Raw genomic sequence first — 20067 nt, 5'->3', positions numbered from 1 at the left:
TGGCGGTGGTAGTGGTGGCACAACGCTGTAAAGCCTCACAGATACTCTTGTTGAGTGCAGGAACAGGCCCTGCTGCGAAATATTATATCAAGAATTCTAATTACATGCCCCTTTTAAACAGGGGCAGAAATATTGAGCCTTTGGCGGTGGTAGTGGTGGCACAACGCTGTAAAGCCTCACAGATACTCTTGGTGAGTGCAGGAACAGGCCCTGCTGTGAAATATTAGATCAAATATTGTAATTACACGCCCCTGTTAAACAGGGGCATAAAAATTGGGCCTTAGGCGGTGGTGGTGGCACAACACTGTTACCCTTCACAGATATTCTTGTTGAGTGCAGGAACTAGCCCTGCTGTGAAATATTAGAGCAAATATTGTAATTACATGCCCCTGTTAAACAGGGGCAGAAAAATTGGGCATTAGGCACTGGTAGTGGTGCCACAACACTGCAACCCCTCACAGATACTCTAGTTGAGCGCAAGAACGAGCCCTGCTGCAAATTATTATAGCGAAAATTGGAATTGCACACCCCTGTTAAACGGGGACAGAAAAATTGTGCCTTCGGCACTGGTGGTGGTGCCACAGCAATGCAACCCCTCACAGATACTCTAGCTGAGCGCAAGAATGAGCCCTGCTGCAAAATATTACAGCAAAAATTGGAATTACACGGCCCAGTTAAACAGGGCAAAAAAATTGTGCCTTCGGCACTGGTGGTGGTGCCACAACACTACAACCCCTCACAGATACTTTAGTTGAGCGCAAGAACGAGCCCTACTGCAAAATATTACAGCAAAAATTGGAATTACACACCCCTGTTAAACAGGGGCAGAAAAATTGGGCCTTAGACACTGGTGGTGGTGCCACAACACTGCAACCTCTCACAGATACTCTAGTTGAGCGCAAGAACGAGCCCTGCTGTGAAATATTACAGCAAAAATTATAATTATACGCCCCTACTGGTGGTGCCCTGAAACAAAAATGTTCTTAGAAGCTATCAACATGAACATTGAGGAGGAATAGGATAGTCACTCAGCATAGGCAGTCTTCAAGGGATCTCACATTCATAGAAAAATTAATCGGTTACATCAGCATCAGGTGCTTGGTAGCTGGTGATCCAAGACTGATTCATTTTTATGAAGGTGAGCCGATCAACTGAGTCTGTGGACAGGCGCACTCTGTGATTGGTTACAAAGCCTCCAGCAGCAATGAATGTGCTATCAGATGCAGGACAGGACAGTAGCTCAATTGCATATTGTGCAGGCTCTGGCCACTGATCTATCCTCAAAACCCAGTAACCCAGTGGATTTTCGGTTGGAAAGGTCTCCAAGTCTGATCTTGCCCCTAGGTATTCCTGCACCATGTAAATCAGACGCTGGCGATGGTTGCTGGAACCGATCAGACCTTGGGGCTGTGTACTTAAGATTTGTCTAAACGCATCAGTCAGACGGCCACCTTCTCCACCGCTCCTTCTGTGACTGACCGAAGCCTCAGCAACACATTGTCCAGGAGGACCAGGAAATTGTAACCTCCCAGGCTATGGATATGCATTGCACAAACCTTTCTGCAAGGCTCCTTGAAGATGTTTCATCCTCTGCTCCCTCTGCAAAGGCTGGATAAGTTCCGCAACCTTACCCTTGTAACGTGGATCAAGAAGGGTTGTCAGCCAGTAATGATCCCACTCCTTGATACCACGAATCTGAGGGTCCTTTCGCAGGCTTTGCAGAATCAGGGAGGCCATGCAGCAAAGGCTTGCTGAGGCATTCGATCTGGAGTCCTCTGGGTCACTAAGGATCCACAGCCACCTCCTCCCAGCCACGTATAAGTCCATGGGTTTCTGGGGACTGAAAATGATCCCTTGAAGCCTGCTGCTGATGCTGAGTGCTAGGCTCCACCTCCATGCTGACACAATCCTCATCCTCCTCCTCCTCCTCTTCCTGTGTGATTGGCAGGCCCACAGGAATACCGTCAGGATAAAGGGGGCCTTGAGAGGTAAGGAAGTCCTCCTCTTCCTTCCTCTGTTCTGCCTCAAGTACCCTGTCAATTATTCCATGAAGCGTGTGCTCCAACAGGAAGACAAGTGGGACAGTATCACTGATGCATGCACTGTCACTGCTCACCATCCTCGTGGCCTCCTCAAATGGTGACAGGACAGTGCATGCATCCTTAATCAGTAGCCACTGGCGTGGGGAAAAAAAGCCGAGCTCCCCTGTCCTGGTGCCATACTCACACAGGTACTCATTGATGGTCCTCTGCTGCGTTTGCAGCCGCTGCAGCATTGCCAACGTTGAGTTCCACCTGGTGGGCATGTCACAAATGAGGCGGTTCTTGTGCAGGTTGCATTCCTTTTGAAGGTCAGCCAGCTGAGCACTGGCATTATATGACCAGCGGAAATGCCCACAGACTTTCCTGGCCTGCCTCAGGAGATCCTGTAAGCCCGGGAACCTGCACAAAAACTGCTGCACCACAAAATTAAGGACGTGAGCCAAACAGGGAACATGGGTCAAGTGTAGGGATGAGCTTCAAGTTCGAGTCGAACTCATGTTCGACTCGAACATTGGATGTTCGCAAGTTCGCCGAACAGCGAACAATTTGGGGTGTTCGCGGCAAATTCGAATGCCGCGGAACACCCTTTAAAAGTCTATGGGAGAAATCAAAAGTGCTAATTTTAAAGGCTTATATGCAAGTTATTGTCATAAAAAGTGTTTGGGTCCTGCCCCAGGGGACATGGATCAATGCAAAAAAAAGTTTTAAAAACGGACATTTTTTCAGGAGCAGTGATTTTGATAATGCTTAAAGTCAAACAATAAAAGTATAATATTCCTTTAAATTTCGTAGCTGGGGGGTGTCTATAGTATGCCTGTAAAGGGGCGCATGTTTCCCGTGTTTAGAACAGTCTGACAGCAAAATGACATTTCGAAGGAAAAAAACCCATTTAAACCTACTCGCGGCTATTGCATTGCCGACAATACACATAGAAGTTCATTGATAAAAACGGCATGGGAATTCCCCACAGGGGAACCCCGAACCAAAATTTAAAAAAAAAAAATGACGTGGGAGTCCCACTAAATTCCATACCAGGCCCTTCAGGTCTGGTATGGATATTAAGGGGAACCCCGGCCAAAAAAAAAAAAAAAAATGACGTGGGGTTCCCCCTAAATTCCATACCAGACCCTTCAGGTCTGGTATGGATTTTAAGGGGAACCCCGCGCCAAAAAAAAAACAAAAAAAAAACGGCGTGGGGTCCCCCCTAAAATCCGAGCACGCAACCTGGCAGGCCGCAGGAAAAGAGGGGGAGACGAGAGTGTGGCCCCCCTCCTGAACCATACCAGGCCACATGCCCTCAACATTGGGAGGGTGCTTTGGGGTAGCCCCCCAAAACACCTTGTCCCCATGTTGATGAGGACAAGGGCCTCATCCCCACAACCCTGGCCGGTGGTTGTGGGAGTCTGCGGGCGGGGGGCTTATCGGAATCTGGAAGCCCCCTTTAACAAGGGGACCCCCAGATCTCGGCCCCCCCCTGTGTGAAATGGTAAGGGGGTACTTACCCCTACCATTTCACTAAAAAACTGTCAAAAATGTTAAAAATGACAAGAGACAGTTTTTGACAATTCCTTTATTTAAATGCTTCTTCTTTCTTCTATCTTCCTTCATCTTCTTCTTCTGGTTCTTCCTCTGGTGTTCTCGTCTAGCATCTCCTCCGCGGCGTCTTCTATCTTCTTCTCCTCGGGCCGCTCCTCACCCATGGCATGGGGGGAGGCTCCCACTCTTCTCTTCGTTTTCTTCTCTTCTTCCTTCTTCTCTTCTTCATTTTCTTCTCCGGGGGTCTCCTTGTTAAAGGGGGCTTCCAGATTCCGATAAGCCCCCCGCCCGCAGACCCCCACAACCACCGGCCAGGGTTGTGGGGATGAGGCCCTTGTCCTCATCAACATGGGGACAAGGTGTTTTGGGGGGCTACCCCAAAGCACCCTCCCAATGTTGAGGGCATGTGGCCTGGTACGGTTCGGGGGGGCCGCACTCTCGTCCCCCGCTCTTTTCCTGCGGCCTGCCAGGTTGCGTGCTCGGATAAGGTTCTGGTATGGATTTTTGGGGGGACCCCACGTCGCTTTTTTTTTTTGGTGCGGGGTTCCCCTTAAAATCCATACCAGACCTGAAGGGCCTGCTATGGAATTTAGGGGGACTCCCACGTCATTTTTTTTTTAAATTTTGGTTCGGGGTTCCCCTGTGGGGAATTCCCATGCCGTTTTTATCAATGAACTTCTATGTGTATTGTCGGCAATGCAATAGCTGCGAGTAGGTTTAAATGGGTTTTTTCCTTCGAAATGTCATTTTGCTGTCAGACTGTTCTAAACACAGGAAACATGCACCCCTTTACAGGCATACTATAGACACCCCCCAGCTACGAAATTTAAAGGGATATTACACTTTTATTGTTTGACTTTAAGCATTATTAAAATCACTGCTCCTGAAAAAACGGCCCTTTTTAAAACTTTTTTTGCATTGATCCATGTCCCCTGGGGCAAGACCCAGGTCCCCAAACACTTTTTATGACAATAACTTGCATATAAGCCTTTAAAATTAGCACTTTTGATTATTCATGTTCGTGTCCCATAGACTTTAACGGCGTTCGCGCGTTCGAACAAACTTTTTTCCTGTTCGCATGTTCGGCTCATACCTAGTCAATTGTCCCTGTCGGAGGGCGGAGAGGAGGTTGGTGCCATTGTCGCAAACCACCATTCCTGCCTGAAGCTGGCGTGGCGTCAACCACCTCTTAGTCTGCCCATGCAGAGCTGACAAAATCTCTGCCCCAGTGTGGCTCTTGTACTAAGCAGATCAACTCAAGCACCGCATGGCATCTTTTTGCCTGAGTGCTTGCGTAGCCCCTTGAACGCCTACAGAGCACCGCTGGTTCAGAGGAGAAATCTGCAGAGGAAGAGGCCATAGAGGAAGAAGAGGAGGGGGTGGAGGAGAGAGGTGTGGCAGAATCACCACTACTAGCATTTTGGAGGCGTGGTGGCGGAACAAGCTCCAACAATATTGCACCCTGTCGTGCATCCTTTTTAGCTGCCAGCAGACTCCAGCAGACTCCCAGTGCACCGTGAAAGAAAGGTAATGTCCCTGTCCATGCCTACTGGACCATGAATCAGCGGTAATATGTAACTTATCACTGACTGCCCTGTCCAACGAGGCCAAGACATTGCCTTCCACATGCCGGTAGAGAGCCGGAATGGCCTTCAGTTAAAAGAAATGGCGTTTGGGAACCTGCCACTGAGGTACTGCACATTCCACAAATTCACGAAAGGGGGCAGAGTCTACCATCTGAAAAGGCAGCAGTTAGAGTGCTAGCAATTTAGCTGCTGAGCATGTGGATGGCTGGGACCGAATTTCTTTCGACGGTTTAGCAACTGGGGTAGGGAAATTTGCCTGCTACAATCGGATGTTAGTGTAGCGATAGCAGAATGCCCGCAAGTACTTGGCACACCTAATTCTACACCTTCATTCCTCTTAGTGCAGGTTTCTGAGAGGACTGAAGGTATAGTGAGGTTGGACATCCCAGCTGATGAGGAGCAAGGAGAGGTCCGCCTTGTTTTTTGGTGTGGGTCTTTTAAAGCGGGGTTCCACCCAAATTTTGAACAATATCTGTATGTATTCTCTTCCTTGCCTAGATGCTGACATGCCGTTTAAAAAAATTTAAATCGCCGTAATTACCTTTTATTTTTCTATTCTTCTTTGCACTTCCTGGTTCTCCTCCCGTGGGAGTAGGCGTGTTTCTAGCCTCTCCCAGACTCCTGGGAGCTAGTCTCAGGCTTCCCAGGATGCCACTGAGCATGTGCGGGAACGAGCGGTGAATGCTGGGAGCACAGCATTCACCACATCCAGGAAATAAATGCTTGTGGGCTTCAAATGCCCACAATGAAGATGGAAACCGCCTGCAGTGAATAATATAAGTTATTCTTTCCGACAAAATCTGACACAGGCGGACATATTACACACAATATGTGAGTATGTAATGCTGAGAAGAAAAGTTTGTGAATGAACTAAAAAAAAAAAAAACGATAGATAGGTGGACCCCCGTACTGTTGCCGATGAACTGCATGGGAGGTCATCATATGTCTGGTGAAGGATGTGGTGCCCAAGCGGCTGCTGTTTTGGCTATGCTTGATACGCTTCAGACATATGTTGCAAACAGCAATGGTGCGATCTGCTGCATACGTTCCAAAAAAGGCCCTCACCAAAGAACTTTTCAAAATACGCAGGGAGTCAGCAGCGCCCTTCACATGCAGAGCTCTGCGGTGTGATGCAGTTGGGTAGCTGCCCTTAAGCTGGCCCCTGGAGGGCATCCTGCCCCGTTGGAGATGTGCCTCCTCCTCCTCCTCTCTTCTATCCGGCACCCACGTAGAGTCAGGGACCTCATCATCCCCTCCCTCCTTGTTACTGGAGCAAACCTGGCAGTATGCTGCAGCTGGGGGAACATGACTGCCAGTTTCTTGTCCTTCTTGGGCACCCAATCTCTCTGGGCTCACGTTACTGTCTTCCTCAACCTGGGTACCATCATCGGAGCCTGCAAAATGCTGCGCATCTGCAGAATGTACCCAACACTGTGGTTGAACAGTTCGGGGGACTCCTCCGTGCATGATGGTGGTGCTAGGAAAGGAGTGACTGATGACATTGAGCCGATGGAATAGGCCGCTTTGGCAGCTGCATTGGCAGGCATACTGTTCTGAGCCTGGGTGACAGAGGATGAGGAAGATGAGGACGGCTTAGTTATCCACTCTACCAACTCTTCTACATGTTGTGGATCAACACTGCCAGCTGCCCTATGGCCAAGTGCTGAGGATGTACCATGTCCACGACGAGCACTGTTGGCTGTAGACACAGAGCCTGCTTGCCCTCTTTTAGTGGCCTGTGAGCATCTGCCTCCCCTTGGTGGCCTTCCAGACATGCTGTAAAATTTTATTAGCAAAACACCGCCTGAAGTTTACGAGGAAAAATACACCAGGAACGGCCTGTAGTCAGATATAAGCTTGGCTAGACTAGAATGCAGTGGATATATATATATATATGTAGGAGACTGTGTATATATATATATATATATATATATATATATATATATATTTTATGCACTGCAGATTACTAAATCACCTGCCTGCCTGAAAGTGTATTTGAAAACATACGCCAGGAACGACCTGCAGTCAGATATAGGCTTGGCTAGACTAGTATGCAGTAGATATACTGTATATATGTAGGAGACTGTATATATATTTTATGCACTGCAGATCACTGAATCACCTGCCTGCCTGCCTGCCTGAAAGTGTATTTGAAAACATACACCAGGAACGGCCTGAAGCCAGATATAGGCTTGGCTAGAATAGAGTGCAGTGGATATATATATGTAGGAGACTGTATATATATTTTATGCACTGCAGATCACTGAATAACCTGCCTGCTTGCCTGAAAGCGTATTTGAAAACGTACACCAGGAACGGCCTGCAGTCAGATATAGGCTTGGCTAGACTAGAATGCAGTGGATATATATATATATGTAGGAGACTGTATATATATTTTATGCACTGCAGATCACTGAACCACCTGCCTGCCTGCCTGCTTGAAAGTGTATTTGAAAACGTACACCAGGAACTACCTGCCGTCAGATATAGGCTTGGCTAGACTAGAATGCAGTGGATATATATATGTAGGAGACTGTATATATATTTTATGCACTGCAGATCACTGAATCACCTGCCTGCCTGACTGAAAGTGTATTTAAAAACGTACACCAGGAACGGCCTGCAGTCAGATATAGGCTTGGCTAGACTAGAAAGCAGTGAATATATATATGTAGGAGACTGTATATATATTTTATGGACTGCAGATCACTGAATCACCTGCCTGCCTGCCTGAAAGTGTATTTGAAAACGTACACCAGGAACGGCCTGCAGTCAGATATAGGCTTGGCTAGACTAGAATGCAGTGGATATATATATGTAGGAGACTGTATATATATTTTATGCACTGCAGATCACTGAATCACCTGCCTGCCTGACTGAAAGTGTATTTGAAAACTTACACCAGGAACTACCTGCAGTCAGATATAGGCTTGGCTAGACTAGAATGCAGTGGATATATATATGTAGGAGACTGTATATATATTTTATGCACTGCAGATCACTGAATCACCTGCCTGCCTGCCTGAAAGTGTATTTGAAAACGTACACCAGGAACGGCCTGCAGTCAGATATAGGCTTGGCTAGAGTAGAATGCAGTGGATATATATATATGTAGGAGACTGTATATATATTTTATGCACTGCAGATCACTGAATCACCTGCCTGAAAGTGTATTTGAAAACGTACAAAAGAAACGGCCTGCAGTCAGATATAGGTTTGGCTAGACTAGAATGCAGTGGATATATATATATATGTAGGAGACTGTATATATATTTTATGCACTGCAGATCACTGAATCACCTGCCTGAAAGTGTATTTGAAAACGTACACCAGAAACGGCCTGCAGTCAGATATAGGCTTGGCTAGACTAGAATGCAGTGGATATATATATATATATGTAGGAGACTGTATATAGATTTTATGCACTGCAGATCACTGAATCACCTGCCTGCCTGCCTAAAAATGTATTTGAAAACGTACACCAGGAACAACCTGCAGTCAGATATAGGCTTGGCTAGACTAGAATGCAGTGGATATGTAGGAGACTGTATATATTTTATGCACTGCAGATCACTGAATCAACTGCCTGCCTGTCTGAAGTATATTAGAAACAGTACACCAGGAACGGACCGCAGTGAGATCTAGCTAAACTGTATGCAGTGGATATATATATATATACTAGACTGACTGTATATATATATATATATATATATATATATGAAATACACTGCAGCTAACTGAATCACCTGCCTGCCAGAAGTATAGTAGAAACAATACATTACCAGGAACGGACTGCAGTGAGATCTAGCTAAACTGTATGCAGTGGATATATATATATGTATATATATATATATATATATATATATATATATATATATATATATATATATATATATATTTTAGACTCACTGTATATATATATATGAAATACACTGCAGCTAACTGAATAATCTGCCTGCCTGCTCAGTCTAAATTACATTCTCTCTCCGTCCACACTGGCAACGACACACTACACGAGGCCGACGTGCAGTCAGCCTTATATGCTCTGGGCGTGGACTTAGTCCTCCTGAGCTATGATTGGCGAAAGGCACCCTGCCTTTGGCCAATTATGGCTCTCTTAGCTGAGGGCGCTGTGATTGCCCAAAGCATGCAGGTCATGGTACATGCTCTGGCCAATCATCATACAGCAATGCACTGCACTCATGTTTGACCCGAACAGAAAGCTCATCCCTATTGCTTACTATGTCCAATTCAGAAAAGAAAGGGGCCAGTAAATTACATATTTACTGACTCATTCCTCCGCTCTCCATCCTGGGAGAGGAGAGGAGGAGGAGCATGACACGGGGGCCAGAGATGAAGGACTGTCAGGATGATCGGTACGGCGGGACAGCTGCGAGCACTGATCTTTCTGTATGGCATTTCAGCTGACAGCCGTGGGAGGAAGAGGAGGAGAAGCGGATGTCAGCTGCTTCGCTGAAAGCTATACAGAGATCGGTGCTTGCAGCTGTCCCTCCCGCCGCACCGATCGTCCCTGACTGTCTGCCAGGGGATCATCCATGTGTGCAGTGTGGGTCACATCCAAAAACATTGATACGCCACTGATTTAGAAGTGGGTGAAACAGACAGCAGGTCACTGATCGTAGAGGCGCCCTGGCTGCCTGTGGAGAGTTAGTTACATGCTGCAGAGCCAGAAGGTAGGAACAACAGCGGCTGGGCGCCCTAGGAGGCTGCCTAGTTTGCCTAGTGGTAGCACCGGCCCTGGGTATGATGGACTGGTGGAGTGGGCACAGGCTCAGCACGTCCCTCCTGATGCAACACCCACCAAGTTACAGTGTGTAGTAACATGGTACAAGACACTTTTCAGAGGAACTCTGCTTTTCTACTGCACACAATGTTAAAGCTCATCTGTAAGTTGGGGAACTGCCTTAATGTTAGATTCTTCACATGACCGCAGTCTCTGCCTGGTCCTGGGCATTGATGATCTCGCTCCACGCGAAAGGTACCCCTATGTGCAGGGCAAAGTAGGCCCCACCTTCATGGTCTGTGTACTATTGTACAGATTACAAGGGGCTCGTAAAAGACAAATTAAGATATCTACACTAGCTGCATTTTTAAATACATTGTAATATTTTAATATATAGCTGCATTATGATGTATTGTCTTAATATCTGTACAGTGTTCATAAAGCCTTTTATCACACTTTAGCAATTTAATATATCCAGGCATATAGAGTAAATTTCCAAATTTTCACTTCTCCCACTGTCCTCTGACACTTGGTTCAAGCATAACACTTTTTTCACACATGCATTTAAAAAAAATTATATTAGCATAATAACATGACTGGTGTAATGCTGATATGCTCGTTGCCCAGACTATTTTCTCATGCCAAACCACCCCCATGCTTAATCTACTTAAACTCACTAAAACTAATGAAACACATGACACCTTCTGGAATAAATGGCCAACAAAGGCCCCTTTATTAAATCCGAACACCAAAATTGTATAAAAATAACTCTTTATTAATATATATATATATATATATATATATATATATATATATATATATATATAAATGTATGTATATATAACCTATATTTCTAACCAACATATTTTAACCAAAAAGAACATTTTAATGCTACGTCTGTGGTTTCTCATCGGCTGACCACCCCTACAGCATCCTGGCCCCTAGCCACGATCCATTCAGCAAAGGGACAAATTTTTGCCAGTTAGGGAAAGGTATCCATCCCAAGATAGTTCCCAACCCGTACCACACCAGATAATATATATCCATATATATATATCTATCATCACCATTCCGACCTTCAGGAACCAGAGACCCCTGCTAACGGCACCTGAAACAACAAAACATAAGAGCAAAACACACACATATCCATTCACTATTAAAAGGGAGGGAGGGAAAAGCACTACAACTTATATGTTACCTCTTCCACTTTCTTTCCCGAATGAAGAGCTCCACCCCCTGCTCCAGTCACATGTACATAAAAAGTATGACCCGCCCAGAGTGCTATACACAAAGTGACCCCACTTCCTGCCCCACCACTTCCTGTGTACCTCACTAGCTATCCCCAGTCATGCAGCCCCTACTCTTAAGGTTCCCTCTGCTCCGGGGCTGATCTTAAGTGCTGTGTCACCAGGAGATGTTCCTCAGTTGACATGCTATTCCTCATCTTGGTGTCCTGGTGGTTAGTCAGGATCGCAGCCTATCCAGGAGCTCGTCATAGGTGTCCACAGATATCCTAGTGAAGTTGTGGAATTTTTGGAGATAATTCAGGAGTTCTAGAAACATGTTGACTAAGTATCCCAGGGTTAACCACTGAAACATCAAGGGATGAGTCCAGTGCCGACAGCAGCTTTTGTTGTCAGCCAATTCTTTCCATCTCCTCTCCCTCCACAGCAGATAAAGAAGTAGAACTACGTCATCAGTTTTGTTCGGAACAGGATCCATGAACGTTGCCAGAAAACACAGATAGCTAACTCTTTGTAACACTCTGTGGGGTTGATTTACTAAAGGCAAATAGACTGTACACTTTGCAGAGGGCAGTTGCTCTCTGCAAGTGCAATTGCTCCAGAGCTTAGTAAATGAGGTAAGGCTTGACTTTGCAAAGAGTACCCAATCCTGCGCAAGGAAAATTAAAAAAACAGCATTTTTGCTCGCACATGATTGGATGATGGAAGTCAGCAGAGCTTCTGCTCATTTACTAAGCTCTGGAGCAACTGCTCTTGCAGAGGGCAACTGCACTTTGCAAAGTGCACAGTCTTTTTCCCTTTAGTAAATCAACCCCTGTGTGTTTCTCTCTCTCTCCATCCTCAGTAAAATCCCGCCCATACAGTAAGTAGGGGTTGATTTACTAAAACTGGAGTGTGCAAAACCAATGAGCTTTCAGGATTTTTGTCAAAGTTTAACTGAGCAAACTGAAGTTAAAAGCTGATTGGCTACCATGCAGAGCTGCACCAGATTTTTCACTCTCCAGTTTTAGTAAATCATCCCCATAATCTTTTCCCAATACATTGTGGGCATTTGGGAGTGAAAGATTAGCAGAAGGGTGTGTTTTGTGAAAAAAACATTTGTGCAAAACGCAGTTAAAAGCGCATTTTTTTACCAGGTTTTTCTTTCAAGACTTTGGACTCTAGAAGGTACTTTTTAAACTTCCCAGTGTGCATGAGGGCTTACAGATATCCTCAGTGTCACATAAAAAAAAGCAACGCTTACAGCTGGAATGCAGGTATGGTAAGGATCATGTACATCTACCAAGATGGCGAGGAAGCCTTTTTTCACACAACAAAGAATGGCCATCATTTGGCCATCATTTTCATTCATTGGAAAACTAGGAGACTCTAAATGAGAAACTGGAGCTATTTTTCAAAGGAACCTGTCAGGTCCCTAAACGAATCAAGATACCAGTACATCGAAGAAGAAGACCTCTTAAACACACCTCTCTGGAGGCTCGAGTGTCATACCTACCCCCTCTTTCAGAGTTGCAACCTCCGTCAGTGTCTTCAGCATTCAACACTTCCAGGAGTGCCAGATTCCTGCCACCCCTGCCACGTGCTGTGGTTCCAGCCTACAATCCCTACGGGCCGAAAGATGGAACCATGGTATGTGATGCGGAATACAGACATCCAAGACTCCTGGAAGTGTTGAATGCCTATGTCACAGACTGAGGTTGCAGTCCTGGAATGTAGGGAAGGTATGACACATGGGTTGTTGGGGAGGTGGGTATAACTGCTCTTCTCTTGCAGGGTACTAATATTTGGTTAGTTTAGGGACAAGACAGGGTCCCTTTAAAAGAAAGCTTTTCTGGGCAAATTATGTAGGTTACAATAGCTGACCTATTTCTGAAAATGCTAGTTGCCTGACTGTCAGGCTGATCCAATGATCCCAATACTTTCGTCATCACTAACCAGGACAAGTATACAGATCAATAAATTTGACCATTCAGGCAATTAGAATTTTCAGAAGGAGTTGAGAAATTACAACTCACATTTTAATAATGCAATTAAAAACAGACAGATGGTGTGTATTAACAAGTGTGTAAAATCTGTAGAGGGTTACATGGAGCATGCACCATTAATCGCACTTGATATGCACTTGAAATCTGCTTAGAATTTTAAAAATGGATTTCTAATGTCGTTCTTTCTTAAAGTGGACCTGAACCCCAAAAGCTAAGATTTGCTGTGTTCTAGGGAACATCTAGAAATTATAATTGTGCCTAAGAAGCACTTTGAGAAATGTATCTATAGTCTTGAATCCATGGCTGTGGCCGATCACCTTGTTACCTGCTGTTACCTGCAAGATTTCAAACCAAGTTCAAAAGGGTTAATCCCTTTGGGATAGACCAATTGTTTTTGATCTACCTGGGTTTAAAGGTATCATAGTGATACCAAATTAATGAACACTGGTACTCTCAAAGAAGGAATTGCCTAGATGGCACAGTTCCTTTGAAGTTTGCTGCTAGTATATGAAGTTTGCGTCTTTGGGAAGATATTAATATCAATCCATCAATTCGTCAACTTCTTATTAAAACAGGGTGTGACTACAGGGTTATTATTCCCCCTCACTTTCGGCACACAGACACCCCATTGGAGCTCTTGATGGGCCCCGAGGACTCCTTGGAACCATGATCTTTTAAAGGGTGATAATGTATTAAGGACCTACAAAAGCTCCAGAAGAAGCCACGATAGTGGTGAAACATGTAGAGGCAACCTTGTATTGTGACCACTGAGCTGTTTTATGCTCTTTTTTATATATATAAAATTGTTTCTCTTAAATATGTTTGCTTAATAAAATGTATCTATTTTTGTAATATAATTTTTTTTTGATTGTTTGCACCTTTAAGGCTGGTTCACACTGCTGCAATGCGGGAACCCTGCAAATCCACTGCAGGTTCCCACATCGCACATGTTTCCCGGTGGCAGTTCACACTGCACTATGCGAACTGCTAGGAGTATCAGGTAAAAGTTAATGACACCCCCAAATCAGTTTGCATATCGCAGTGCAATCTAAAAACTCGGACAGGAATCGGATCGCATGGGTGAGAACACCGATGCAATCCGATTCTGCTGCGGACAAAAAAAAAGGGTCCTGTGCGAGTTTGCAAATTCAGCCATATGATCTTAATGGATGAAATTGCATCGCACAGAGATCGCATGTGATTTTCACTGCAGTGCGGTGCGAATCCGATCTCTGACATCGCACCAGTGTGAACCGGCCCTTAAACTCCAATTGTGTTTTGGTAATTTTTGAATATAGTCTTGAATCCCTCTTTAAAATAGCAGTGCAATTCTTGGTATGTGAGGGTGCCTAGGCACTCCTGGGCAGAAAACTCTAAAAAGCTGTATTTGTGCAGTGTGAGATCTAAGGTTCTGCTGCTTCTGACTATGAGTTTCAGTGTGATTTGGTGATGTTATTTATGTGCTGCTCACTGTTCTCCTTGCTGGAGACTCTGACATGCGGAACCAAAGCCCTGCCCCTACTAAAATGGCCATTCTCACAGCAAAAAAAAGGAACTTGGAGATTTGGAGGATTCTGAGTGCAATAGAAGGTACTTTTTTGAGTTAAGAATACATATTTGAATGGAATTTTTTTTTTTTTTTTTTTAATCCAAAGAAAAGCAGAGGTAGACAAACAAAACCACAAATCATATCAACTCAGGTACAGCTGAATAACTGCTCCAAGATACATAGAAACACATAAATGCAGTAAATCAATGCCAAAACATTAAATCAAAATTGCATAGATTAAAAATACATAGGAATAAAGACCCGGAATTGTAAGGACTCCAGGTCCACAGATTAACCACTTGACCTCCAAAAGATTTACCCCCCTTTAGGACCAGGCCACTTTTTGCAATACGGCACTTTATTACTTTAACTAACAATTGCGTGGTCATGCAATGCACTATTTGTGGGGAAAAAAAAGCGTTATTTGTGGGGAAAAAATTACATAAGTTTAATTTATGTAAAATTAAACTTATGTCATTTTTTTCCCCACAAATAGCGCTTTCTTTTCGTGGTGTTTGATCACCACTGTGTTTTTTTATTTTTTGTGCTATAAACAAAAAAAGACAGCAAATTTTGAAAAAAAACCCAATATTTTTTACTTTCTGTTATATAACATATCCAATAAAAAAAATAAATCGAAATTTCTTCATAATTTTTTTTTTTTTTTGGTAGATAAAAATCCCAATAAGTGTATATTGATTGGTTTACATGAACATTATAGAATCTGCAAACTATGGGATACATTTATGGAATTTGTATTTCATTTTATTTTTTTATACTAGTAATGGCGGCGATCGGTGACTTATAGCAGAACTGCAATATTGCGGTGGACAATCGGACACTAACTACCACTTTTGACACTTTTTGAGAACCAATAACACTGATACGGTAATCAGTGCTAAAAATATTCACTGTCACTGTACTAATGACACTGCCCCCTGTCAGAACGGCGACCTGCCTTGTTTACATAGGCAGATCCCCATTCTGTGTAGTTTACTGACGATCGATGTGTGTCAGAGGATATTGAGTGCCCGACACCCGCAGAACGGCTTCTGCTGCGAAGAATCACAGGAGAAGCGGTGCACCCCCTGCAGGCAGACATGCAGAATCAAGTATATATATGTGATCCTGCACACAGCTGCCACCCTGTAGCAGTAAAACTGCTATAGGTCGGTCAGCAAGTGGATTTTTTTGTTTGTTTGTTTTTTTAATTCTAGCATCACTTTAAATCTGGCTGAAGTTTAATTCTGAAGATTTTGATGTGTTGATCCTTTATACTGGGAAATTCTTATAATCATTAGAATCATTGAAAACTATACTTTATTAGACAACCACCAAGCTTTTGTGCTTTGGCTTTCTCCTGAAGCACCAACCTCAGTGAATGCAATTTTACTCACGTTCCCTCCTACATACGTCTGAGATATAAACCTGATCATATACACACAAGAGGAAAGCGCTGAATGAAGGGACAATTACCCAGAAAAGGCAGCATAATATACTGTCCTCTGAGTACATCCTATCTCTTAGCACATTAGAGGTATATTATGCATGTGAATCTAATTGCATGCAATTATAGAAGAGAAATCGAGCTGCTAGCCTCCGGTAATATATGTGTGTCCTGGAAAAGGGGAATTTTAACATTTATCTTTCACTGAAAAGTATTGAGCAATGTTACATGCTTTCTCCTGGTACTGAGATGACAAATGCATATTTCTTACATTCTAATTCTCTTGGTGGATTACAAAACAGTGTAAATAAGCAAATGTAAATTTCCATAAGGGAAGCTGATAAAGAACTAACCACTTCAGCCCCGGAAGGATTTACCCCCTTCCTGACCAGGCCATTTTTTGCGATACGGCATTGCATCGCTTTAACTGACAATTGCGCGGTCGTGCAACATTGTGCCCAAACAAAATTGATGTCCTTTTTTCCCCACAATAGAGCTTTCTTTTGGTGGTATTTGATCTCCTCTGTGGTTTTTATTTTTTGTGCTATAAGCAAAAAAAGACAGACTATTTTGGAAAAAAAGCTAAATGTTTTACTTTTTGCTATAATAAATATCCCAAAAAATATAAAAAAAAACTAATTTCTTACTAAAAAAAAAATCGCAATAAGCATATATTGATTGGTTTGCGCAAAAGTTATAGTGTCTACAAAATAGGGGATAGATTAATGGCACTTTTATTATTATTTTTTTTACTAGTAAGGGTGGTGATCTGCGATTTTTATTGGGACTGCGACATTGCGGCGGACAGATTGGACACTTTTCACACTATTTTGGGACCATTGACATTTATACAAGCGATCAGAGCTATAAATAGCCATTGATTACTGTATAAATGTCACTGGCAGGGAAGGGGTTAACACTAGGGGGCGATCAAGGGGTTAAATGTTTATCCTAGGGAGTGACTCTAACTGTGGGGGGGTGGGACTGCCTGGGGGAGGAGACCAATCAACAGAAACAACAGAACAACAGATCGCTCTCCTCACCCCTGACAGAACGGAGATCTGTCTGTTTACATTGACAGATCTCCGCTCTCTCCTTCTCAGGAGCAATCCCAGCCGCCGGCCTTGTGCACGGGTGCCTACGTCACGTGGTGCACGTGCGCACTCTATACTCCTTACAGCGCCCACCATACAGCTATGGCAATTCGCGCAAGAGTGCCATTCTGCTGCCGTCAAACGGCGGGCAGACGTCAAGCAAGTAAAGAGTATGTTACCCCAACATTTCATATTCCTGATATGTGTCTGTTGTACCTGTGTTAAAAACTATCCTGTTCTCTTTGTATTTCTTGCTTTGTGTGAAATACCTGGCGCTCCTGCGAGTCCCTCTGCTTTCCCATAATTGCCAACAGTCCCGATTTTCCCGAACAATCACGAATTTGGGACCCTCATCCTGATTTAAGCTTGTCCCGATAATTTTCCCGGGGTTTTGAGTTTGTCCCGAGAAAATTGGGAATGTTTTTGCTAAAAAATGGCAGCGGCTACACAAACATGGCCGCTGCCACCACCATGAGTGTTTTTTCCCCTTGTGTTCAGTGAAGAGGAGAGGGGCAGTCAATCGGCTTCTCTCTTCAGTGTACAAATAGAAAATTCTATTGTACACTGAAGCCTATTGGCCAACAATCTTGCTGAAGGAGGAACAAGTAGTTGAAGGGCTGAAATAATCGTGTTGGTCACAAAACCAGAAGCCTATTGGCAGCCCCTCTCCGCTCTCCACTGAACACAAGGATGTAATAATCTGCCGCCGCCCCTCTGCCCCGTGTGTCAGCTGCACAGAGAGATCCCGGGTGTCTTTTGGATGAGGTACAGTGAGAGATGGAGCTGGGTTCTGTTAGACCAGCTGTGTCCTGCATACACACAGACAGAGCACAAAGCTGCGACTAATCAGGGAAAATAATACTAAACCATCAACCTTAATTTTAGATCAGCGTTTATCAACCCACCACTAGATATTAAACACAGAAGTTCTAAAACAGGACTGAGGGGGGCTCCACTGGGGACTCCTGATGTGAGGGGGGGCTCTGCTGGGGACTCCTGATGTGAGGGGGGCTCCGCTGGGGACTCCTGATGTGAGGGGGGTCCGCTGGGGACTCCTGGTGTGAGGGGGGTCCGCTGGGCACTCCTGATGTGAGGGGGGCTCCTCTGGGGACTCCTGATGTGATTGGGGCTCTGCTGGGGACTCCTGGTGTGAGGGGGGTCCACTGTGGACTCCTGGTGTGAGGGAGGGGTCCGCTGGGGACTCCTGGTGTGAGGGGGGTCCGCTGGGGACTCCTGATGTGAGGGGGGGCTCCGCTGGGGACTCCTGGTGTGAGGGGGGCTCCACTGGGGGGGCTCCACTGAGGACTCCTGATGTCAGGGGGGGTCCGCTGGGGACTCCTGATGTGAGGGGGGTCTGCTGGGGACTCCTGGTGTGAGGGGGGTCTGCTAGGGACTTCTGATGTGAGGGGGGCTCCTCTGGGGACTCCTGATGTGAGGGGGGCTCCGCTGGGGACTCCTGATGTAAGGGGGGGTCCACTGGGGACTCCTGGTGTGAGGGAGGGGTCCGCTGGGGACTCCTGATGTGAGGGGGGTCCGCTGGGGACTCCTGATGTGAGGAGGGGCTCCGCTGGGGACTCCTGGTGTGAGGGGGCCTCCGCTGGGGACTCCTGATGTGGGTGGGGGTCCGCTGGGGACTCCTGATGTGAGGGGGGGTCTGCTGGGGACTTTTGGTATGAGGGGGGTCCACTGGGGACACCTGATGTAAGGGGGGCTCCACTGGGGACACCTGATGTAAGGGGGGGCTCCGCTGGGGACACCTGATGTAAGGGGGAGCTCCGCTGGGGACATCTGATGTAAGGGGGGCACTGCTGGAGACATCTGATGTAAGGGGGGCTCTGCTGGGGGCACCTGATGCAAGGACAGACTCTGCTGGGACACCTGATGCAAGGACAGACTCTGCTGGGGCACCTGATGCAAGGAAGGACACATCGCCTGGTGACAGGCGATGTGACAGGTGACACACTCAGGGATCCCACTGATTCAGCATTATGGTCAGTTGAATGATTTCATTTTATATTACAATGTAATAATAGAAATAATGCACTTCAATCATCCTGACACCATAACAACCATGGTGCGGGGATGATTGAAGTGCTAACACCAGGTGTTTGGAGTATCTTTATCTGCTGATTGTTAAACTCTCTAGAATACACATATTTCCATTGTTGTGTAGGATCTGGGCCTGCTGTCCCTCCATCCCTCTCCCCCCCTTTCGCTCTCCATCCCTCATTCATCTCAGACTCTAACCACACCCCTTTGAGCCACACCTATTTAAGACACGCCCACTATTTTGTGTAAACCACACCCATTTTTCGCAGCGGCAGGCTTCGCTGCTGTTTCTCCACCCCTCTAAGCTCTTTATGCAGCTAAGAACAGAGGGTATATGATCAGTATTTATATCAGTATTTATATATGTTTTTTATATCTATACACAAATGTCTTGCCTTTTTATTTCTATTTTATACTGAATGGATTATATATGGTAAGGTAAGGGTTCACATATACTTTATAGTGTCACTAAATCAACATCATAAAAAACATCAATAAATCCTGTATTACATGCTGTTCATACGCACTCAGTCCCTAATTCAGCTAGGGGTTTTGCAGATCAGTGTTGGCAGCTCTGCACATCAGTTTTCAGTGAGTTTCTATGCTGAGCATTTCCTCCCTATCACATCTGAGCAGCCCATGTGACTATAGAGTCACACATGTGGGAGTATACACAGTGGTAAATGACAGCCCACTCCCTCCCTGCTCCTCCATGTCCACTAACCAGCTAAACATAATGGGGACGGGATATTACATGTAGATTGATGAAGGCTTCACTTACCTCTTTTTCT

This window comes from Aquarana catesbeiana, linkage group LG10 (assembly GCF_042186555.1).
Source record: "Aquarana catesbeiana isolate 2022-GZ linkage group LG10, ASM4218655v1, whole genome shotgun sequence".
Lineage (NCBI taxonomy): Eukaryota > Metazoa > Chordata > Amphibia > Anura > Ranidae > Aquarana > Aquarana catesbeiana.
Note: the sequence above shows the minus strand (reverse complement) of the source record.